The following is a 9,394-nucleotide window of genomic DNA, read 5'->3' as shown; positions in this document are numbered from 1 at the left end:
AAAGAAATTAAGCTCACCCATCATACTCATTTCATATTCACTCCCTATTAGTTTAGAAAATTCTTTATTAAACTTATCAGTAGTTGCTACAAAGATTGTATCATTAACATATATCTGAACTACCAAGAGATCTTTACCTTTTTCTTTTAAGAATAAAGTATTGTCAATTTTACCTCTCTTGTAGCCATGTTCAAGCAAGAATTTTGATAATCTTTCATACCATGCTCTTGGAGCCTGCTTGAGCCCATAAAGTGCCTTGTCAAGCTTGTACACATGATCAAGACATTCCTTGCTTTCAAAGCTCGGAGGTTGCTTAACAAACACTTCTTCATTTAGATAGCCATTGAGGAAGGCACTCTAGAAATCCATTAGATGGAGAGTGAATTCCATGAAAGCAGCAAAGGCTATAAGGAGTCTAATTGCCTCTAATCTTGCAACTGGAGCAAAAGTCTCATCATAGCCTATGCCCTCCTCTTGACTGTATCCTTGAACTACCAATTTTGCCGTGTTCCTTGTAACTGTTCCATCTTCGTCAAGTTTGTTTCTGAAGACCCATTTTGTGACAATTATTGATCTGTCCTTGGGTCTTGGTACCAGATGCCAAACTTGACTTCTCTCAAATTGGTTGAGTTGATCTTGCATTTCATTTACCCAGTATGCATCCTGTAAAGCCTCGGCAACAATTTTAGGTTCAACAAGAGATAAAAAAGCATCAAAAGCACAAAGATTCTTCAAAGAAGATCTGATTTTGATTCCAGAGGTTGGATCAGTAATTATGTTCTCAATGGGATGAGAACTTTGATACTTGTAAGGTTTCACAACCAACTGGTTTCCCCTAGATGTTCCTTCAATATTTTGTTGCTGAGGAACAGGTTCATGGACAGGTTCCCTCAAGGTTTGAGGATAAGTTCCTCTTTTTTCAGTTCCCCCTATCAAGTTGCCCTGGATAGAAGGACATATTCCTTCCTCAGGTGCAGCTTTAGTCTGGGTTGTGGTTTCATTTGAGTTTTTTACCAGCCCAATTGCTTTATTATCATGTTCTTGCCTCTCAGAAAGAATGTTAGTTTCATCAAAAACCACATGTACACTTTCCTCTACACACATAGTTCTCTTTTTATAAATCTTATAAGCTTTACTATGTGAAGAATATCTCAAGAATACTCCCTCATCACTTCTGGGATCAAACTTATCTAGGGAGTCCTTACCATTATTGTGCACAAAGCACTTGCATCCAAATGCCATGAGATGGGATATATTTGGCTTTCTCCCTTTAAGTAAATCATAGGGAGTCTTCTCAACAAGAGATCTAGTCATGCATCTATTTATGATGTAGCATGCAGTGGTCACAGCTTCTGCCCAGAAACTGTGGGGCAATTTACTAGAAAAAAGCATAGTCCTAGCCATTTCTTCCAATGTCATATTCTTTCTTTCAACCACTCTATTTTGTTGTGGAGTCTTAGGATCAGAAATATTATGATTTATGCCATGCTCATCACAAAATTTAGCAAATTAAGCATTCTCAAATTCAGTACCATGATCAGACCTAATTGATGCAAGTTGATTACCTAGTTGTTTCTGAGTTTTTCTAACAAAAGAAGTGAACATGTCAAATGCTTCATCTTTAGATGTTAAAAACAATGTCCAAGTAAACCTAGAGTAATTATCAACAAGCACCATAACATATCTCTTACCACTTCTGCTCAATATTCTCATTGGTCCACAAAGATTCATATGGACCAGTTCCATCGTCCTAGTGGTGCTTACCACTTTCTTGATTTTGAAAGAGGATCTTACTTGATTCCTCCTTGCACAAACCTCACAAATTTATCTTCCTAGAACTTAATGTTAGGCAGCCCTATCACCAAGTCCTTGAAGACTAATTTGTTGAGTTGACTTAGACTAGCATGTCCAAGTCTCTTGTGCCAAAGGAGGGGATCATTATCCAACACACTTAAGCAAGTGAGTTCATTATCTAAAAGTGTGGATAACATATATGTTGTTCACTCTTTTTCCCTACAAAACTATCTTGTCAGTGGTAAGATTAATCACAAAGCATTTTGTAGAGGCGAATGCTACCATGTTACCTTTATCACACAATTGTGATACACTTATTAGACTGTATTTCAGTATATCTATTAAGTAGACGTTCTCAATAGAATAAGAATCAGTCTTACCTATTTTTCCAACCCAAAGGATCACACCTTTCTTCCTATTTCCAAAGGAGACATTACCTCATTTAAGGTCCTCAAGTGAAAGGAACTGGTTCTTGCTTCCTGTCATGTGCTTTGAGCAGCCACTATCCATGTACCATATTTGGCTGCTCCCCTTCACTTGGACCTGCAAAAGAAAATCAGGGGTTAGTCTTAGGAACCCAAACTAGTTTGGGTCCCTTTCTATAGGTAAAAGGATGAATCAAATTCTTTTTGGCCCAACTTGGTAGCCTATTCTTCCCTTGAACAAATTCTTTATTCTTTTGACTTGCCTTTTCTTTTGCAGTACATTCACTTTTATAGTTACTTGTTTTACCATAGTGTGTGCAAATCTTATTCTCAGGAAGTGTGAGGTACTTGCTTTTGGTATCCCACTTAGGTGCGAGGTTCCCAAAGCCAAGTCCTCTTATGTTGCTACTATGGCGTTTTTGTAGACATGAAAGTACATCGGAGAACCTGATCCATTTACAAGTTCGGTCTAGCTCATGCTTGACCTTGCTTAGATCCTCCTTTAGGATTCTTACCTGCTCATCCCTTTTATACAACTCATCTTTTATTTTTCCTACATTTTCTTCTAGAGTGAGTTGTGTGTGATCAGCTGTCTTTTTACCTGTTCCTAATTTCAGTTTTAGATTTTCAGATCTAAGCTCTAAGACAGTTGAGTCAAATGCATGAACCCGGTTCTTCAACCCAGTATTTTCACTTACAGTTTCACTAACCCTAAGTTCCAGGTTTTTGTACTTAGCCTTCAAAATTACACATTATTTAGACAATTGTTCCTTTTCATTGTTTACATCCTCAGATTCATCAATTAGTTCTAGAAGTAACTCCGATAACCTTTCTTTAGAAAATAATTTAACATTGTCTTTGGGATGAATTACACTTACCTCAGTTTCTTTATCAGATTCTCTAATGGCCATAAGTGCTTGTTCATCCTCATCATCATCATCATCTGAGCTTTCTCCCCAAGCAGCGAACATAGCCTTGTTTTATCTTTTTTTCTTGGGTTGAACTTGTTCCTTCATTCAGCTATTTCCTTCTTCCATTCGATTTCCCATAAAGGACAGTTCTTGATATGGTGATCAATCTTTTCACACTTGTAGCAGCAATCATTGGTTTGCTTTTCAGGATCTTTTGACTTGCTATAGCTTTCACCTCTTGAAGAACCTTTTCCTCTTCTCAGGTACTTCTTGAAGTCCTTGGTTATCATAGCCATTTTATCATCTTCTAGATCAGAACCTTCAGTGATTCTGAGTGTCAAGCTCATTTCCTTCTTAGGTACATCCATTTTCATGGTTTGTCTCCTAAGTTCATAGGCAGTGAGATTTCCAATTAATTCATCCAGTGGGAGAGCAGCAATATTCTTTGATTCCTAAATGGCTGTGATTTTTCTATCCCAAGTGACAAGCAAAACCCTAGTGAGTATCTTCTCGATCTATCTTCTTCAGGAATAATCCTTCCAAGAGACTTTAGCTCATTTGCCAGTGTAGTGAACTTTATGTACATCTCTTGAATGGTTTCTTCTTACTTCATAGCAAAGTTCTCATATTGAAAATACAGTAGAGTTCCGCTGGATCTCTTCACCTGAGGTGTTCCTTCATGAGCCACTTGCAATGTGTCCCAAATTTGCTTAGCAGTGGTACATCTTTGGATTCTGTTGTACTCCTGTGGACCAAGTCCACAAACAAGCCATTTCTTGGCTTTAGCATTCTTTTCCCATTTCTTCAAGTCCTCAGCAGTGCAATCCGCTCTTGTCTTTGGCACCTCTACTCCTTCTGGATTTATCTTCAAGGTAGCTAGTGGACCATCGGTGACAATGTCCCATAGCTCATAGTCCTCTCCTATAATGTGATCTCTCATCCTATTTTTCCACCAAGAGTAGTACTAATCATTAAAGAGTGGTAGCGTAGCAGTGGATTACCCTTCCCAGTTTCTAGGTGGTGCACTCATGTTGATCTTCTCCTAAGGTGTAAGCCTCTTCAAGGAGAACCCACTCTAATACCAATTATTGTTTTATACTTCAATGCCACACAAGAGGGGGTGATTTGTGTGGTGTCCAATTTTCGTGTGCACTGATTATAGAAGGACTTGGTTCTTCTATGTGTTCCTTATACTACTGTTGCAAAAATAGTAAATGCGGAAAGTAAAGAACACAAGAATTATAACGTGAAAAACACCCGGCTCAAAAGGTGAAAAAATCATGACCTACTACTCAGTAGGATTTTCTCTATCACTTCACTAAATCACTGAGCCAAAACAGAATTTACAAAACTCTTTGTAAACCTAAGGATTACCTCTAATCCCATTGTGGAAACCAGCCTCTAACTGTTACGACAACTTTAAGTTAACTCTAACTTGAATACTCATAGTACCTAATACAATTGCCTCTAGATAAAACTGAAACGTACAATTTGAAAACACCTACTACAGTGAAACTAGAATAAAAGACAGACACTTGGAACTGGTTCTTCTATCTTGTTCAGGTAGCTTCAGGTTTGCACACTTGAATCACACAAGAGTTGCTTGCAAAATGCCTTGCTATCTTTCTCTCCACTCACGTTAACTTCAGCATTTGTGCGTACCTATAAAATGAGAACATCCTGCAATTTATAGAGTTAGTAGAATAGGAAATAACTAGAGTTTTAATACTATACTCTTCCACGGTGGAAGAGTTCTAGTTATCTTCAACATCTAACTCCTCCCTTATCTAGGATAGAGTTCTCTCGAGTACGGAGTCCTTCTCCTTATCACTTAAGCAACCTTTTCGATCAGGAGATATCATATATAACAACTTAAGCTTATCTCCTTCACGTGCATCCCTTATGCTCGAATCTGCCCGTGTCTACGTACACTGTGTATGGACCTAGTTCATGCTTGAGTTCCTTTGTCAATCATCAAAACAAACTTCACTTGGGCCAACAGTACTTCTCAACTTCGCTCTAATCTTGTAGTAGACCTGCTTCAGCCTTTGCTCTCTCTGCACGCTTTCAATCTCCAAGATAACAGCCCATATATAAAAAAGGGGAGACGAAACAAAGTGAAACTCAAGAGCAAACTAGAAGCCGAAAACAAGAAGGAACAACTACTTACCCTAAAAGCGAGATCGACAATGTTCTTCGAAAGAGTATTGTCACTCAGCCCCCGAGAGTCTGATGCTCAGCATCGGAGCAAAAGAGGATGAATGCCTGAATCACGTCCTCAGTATTCTTAAGCAGGTCGTGATTCACCGGGATCGTGATGGTCCTCGACTCCCCTTCCACCCTCACCTCGATCTGAGTCTTCCCTCTATCGATCATCTCATGCACTTCTAGATCAAAGTCAGAATCAGATTCATCGCTGATAGGCTCAGCTCGCTCATCGCCCTGTTCTGCGGGCATCTTGACTTTCCCCTTATCAGCAGGGGAAGCTTATTGAGGTAGTTCAATGGACAGAGCCTCCTCGCGCCTGGAAAGTACGAGATCTTTGTTAGAGGCCTCCATGGCGGCCTCGTTCCACTCAGACCGCAAAGAAGCCGCATCGTCAGCTTTTTCCAATCGAGGCACCTCTGGGGCCGCCCCAGCATCTTCTTTAGCCAAGGTTGACATACCCTCTTACATCTCGATCTCAGGGGAGACTTCAGATAAGTCAACCACCGTTGGTACACCAGTTCCCCCATCTACGGCCCGCCTCTTTCAATGCCTCAAGTATGTGCCGCGTGGTGAAACCTCTACGTCTTCAACATAAGAATGAGCCGAAGAAAGAACAAGCACAGTGGTAAAATCGGAGGAGGGTGTAGAGGAGGCAACACCCCTCCTTCTCCTGAAATAAGGTATCGGCACCAGGTTCCTCTTAACGACCTCCTTTGCAGGTCCTAGAAAGGAATACAAAAAGAAACACAATAAGACTAACAAAATCGAATACAACTCCATTTGAGAACAACGTACCAACGTTACCTTTCGGAGGGAAAGCCGGTTTATACTTCTACTAGAAACTAGACCAATCTAGGATCCCCGCAGTACAAGGGAGGACCTGCCTAACCCTGTTGGCAAAGTGTGTCACCAACTAGAGGCACCGAGCAGTAGCTGTAAGACGAGAAGAGTTAATTCACAAAGTCAAAATGCAAAATCATATGAAGGAATGTAGATAATAAAAAGCACTACGGGAATAGTTCCAAGCCTCTAGGAAGTTTGGGACATCGGCCATGGCGAACTCAGTCTTAACAAAAAAGAAGTCGAGCCAAAACTGTCAACTACCCTTGTCGTCTGTCTTGACGACCATGGATTTTTTTCCACGGTGGCAAATGTTTATATCATACACCGATAGAAGTTAGGCATGAACAGATGCACAAGATGATGCAGAGTGATCTCGACGTTGGCCAGCTCGTCAAACTCAGACACGATCTTAATTACCTTATAAACCAAGGGCGCAAGTTGGACCGGGCAGACCTGGTAATGGCGGCAGAATTTCTCCACCAAAGGGGAAAGAGGAAAAGAATGGCTGATGGTGAAGGGATAGGCATAGAGGGCGCAGTATCCTAGACAGTGAATATACAGTTCTTCATTACCAGTGGGTACAAGCTTCACTTGTTTAGGAATGCCATATTTAGCCTTAAAGAAGATCGAAAAAACTCAGCCACCACCTCCAACTGTCATTGCAGGTTCGGTTTCACGTCAGGATTACGAGGAAGAATTTCCTCTACTGAGGGAAGAGCCTTTTCTTCAATGGCGGTGGTGGCATCACCCTCCCGAACGGGGGCCGCAACAGCTAATGGAGTGGCCAGAACCTCCTTATTCATACTAGGAACATCTCAATCATGAACGCTAGAAAGAGAGCTAGACATGCTTGTAAAGGTATGGAATTTAGAGAGGAAAAGAATTGAGAAATGGGAGAAAACTTTAGAGAATAGTGGGCAAGGAAAGAAAATTCTAGCAGCGAAAATGAAGGAAGGATTCAAATAACGATGATCATCCCCCTTTTTATAAAGGAGGGACCTTGGAACTCGAAGCGACTCGTCATAATAATAGCCGCAGTCGAAACGACAGTCAATATGCGAGCTATGCGTGTTCTGAAGTGACGCATCGGGAACATATGTCATCATGATGCCTGACGTCACATCTCAGCCACATCAGTTTTCTCTCCAAAGGTTACCCGGGAAAATCAAAACGACATGAATTCGAAATATGCAGCTCCCATAGCATCGTGTCGTTCATCATTGACAACGACCATGTCCATCATTATCCACTTATCCAGCCCGTTCCTGAGGATGACCTCAACAAGCGGAGGGACTAACTGTATAGGCGAAAACTTTATTTTCTGTGTTTGACATGATCAACGGTAATAAAGCCTCTGATGGTAGTGATGAGGTCGAAATAGCTCCAAAAGGTCGAGGTCGGATGTGAAAGACGAAGCAGTGTCGAGGTCAAAATGGCTTAGCAGAAGACAAGGACGAGGACGACCATCCATCTTCAGTACGAAGTGATGACCAATTATAGGATTTAGATTCTCAAGAGAATATTCTACTGAATATTCATTTCTGTTGTACTATCTAGGGTTTTGTGGCCCATGTGCTCTTATAAGTAGAAAGAGAGGTAGATCAGAAAGGGGATTGGACCTATTGTAAAGGAATTCATCAACATTCTCTATACACGATTCTTATTGTATAGAAACAAAGTCTAACTTTATACATTCCTTCTTTTATTCATCTCTCCCTATCCAAGAAAGATTGGAATACACGATTGTTTATCATCATCCATCATTATCAGAAAACACATATGAGAATCTTATCCTTGTCGGGTTATCTATATCTCATTTACTATTTGAAAGTCATTTATTATCAGTTATTGCTCTTCTTTATGTTTTCGATTTATTACTACTCCATTATTGTCCCAAGACTACATTCTTTAGTATTATACAGTAAATATAGGCCTCGAAGTGCTAGATCTATCATTGAATATTAATGTTGGCTATGATTAATCCTATTTTTCAACAAATCTAATTGTATAAAATCATGATCTATTTTTGGGTCATACAATAGAGAGAACTAAAACCCCTATAGTAAACTTCCTGGATGCAAATTCAAATTAATTGAATTAGTGAATTCAGGACTTTGAATGAAAACTAAAGAAAAACTATTATGCTTAAGGAAAAATACCTTAAAACTCTCTTAAATTTGGCACATATTATTGGTTACATCCCTTAACTATATGTGGTCTTAATTGCCTCCCCTATACTTGGTCATTCGATAGTTGTTACCCCTTTGGACGATCCCATGAAAGTGGCATGCACTCGCCTGCCACGTGGATTTTCCTATCCATGAGAATTGTTTGAAAAATAAAATATATTTTTTTTACCTTTTTAAGTATATTACTTTTATAGATAATCTTTTCGGATAATATTTATAATAAAACTTGGTTAGAACTAGATTATTTAGGCTAATTCTTTTTTTGGCTAAACATAGTAAAGTTTTAGTTATTCTTTTATGAATTTGACCTGGAAAAAATATTTATACAGTTGAATAAATAGTCAAGGCATCTAAAAAGATATAAAAAGTACATAGTTTGAACATTATTATTTTGGCTATAATTTTTTATTTAGCTATAAATTATGGAGCTCTAGAATGTATTTGTTTTTTCCTTACAGATTTTACCTGAAAAAGAAAAAATACATTGTTGAAATAAATAATCATTGCATCAAAAGAAGAAATAAAAAGATTGTACAATTACAAGTTTATTATTTTGGCTATATTTTTTTATTTGGTAAAAAATAATGGAGCTATAGCCATTTTTTTAATGGTTTGACTCGAAAATAAAAATACATTATTAAAATAAATAGACATTTACCTTAAGAAAAAATAACATGAAATACACCACTAATACTCCATTATTTTTGCTAAAAGATTTCTATATGGCTAAAATGATGGAGTTCCAACTAAACTTTTTACAAATATGGTCCGAAAAAGAAGAAATATACAGTTGGAACAAATAGATATTAAATCTATAGAAGAAATTAAAAAGAATAAAAGTTGGAGTAAAATTCACGTTGTTTGTTAAGATGAAGCAAGAAGTTATACATAGTTGTAACAAATAAATCATTATATATGGCTATGACAATTAAAAGTTAAAAAATAACCTACTTTGAAGATAATTTTTCGATTTTTCGATATTCCTACGCGGTTAAAAGAGAGTCATCCACACTCTTTACCACAT

This window comes from Nicotiana tabacum, chromosome 9 (genome assembly GCF_000715075.1).
Source record: "Nicotiana tabacum cultivar K326 chromosome 9, ASM71507v2, whole genome shotgun sequence".
Classification (NCBI taxonomy): Eukaryota; Viridiplantae; Streptophyta; class Magnoliopsida; order Solanales; family Solanaceae; genus Nicotiana; species Nicotiana tabacum.
The sequence above is the reverse complement of the archived record's forward strand: the minus strand, read 5'-3'. Positions refer to the sequence as shown.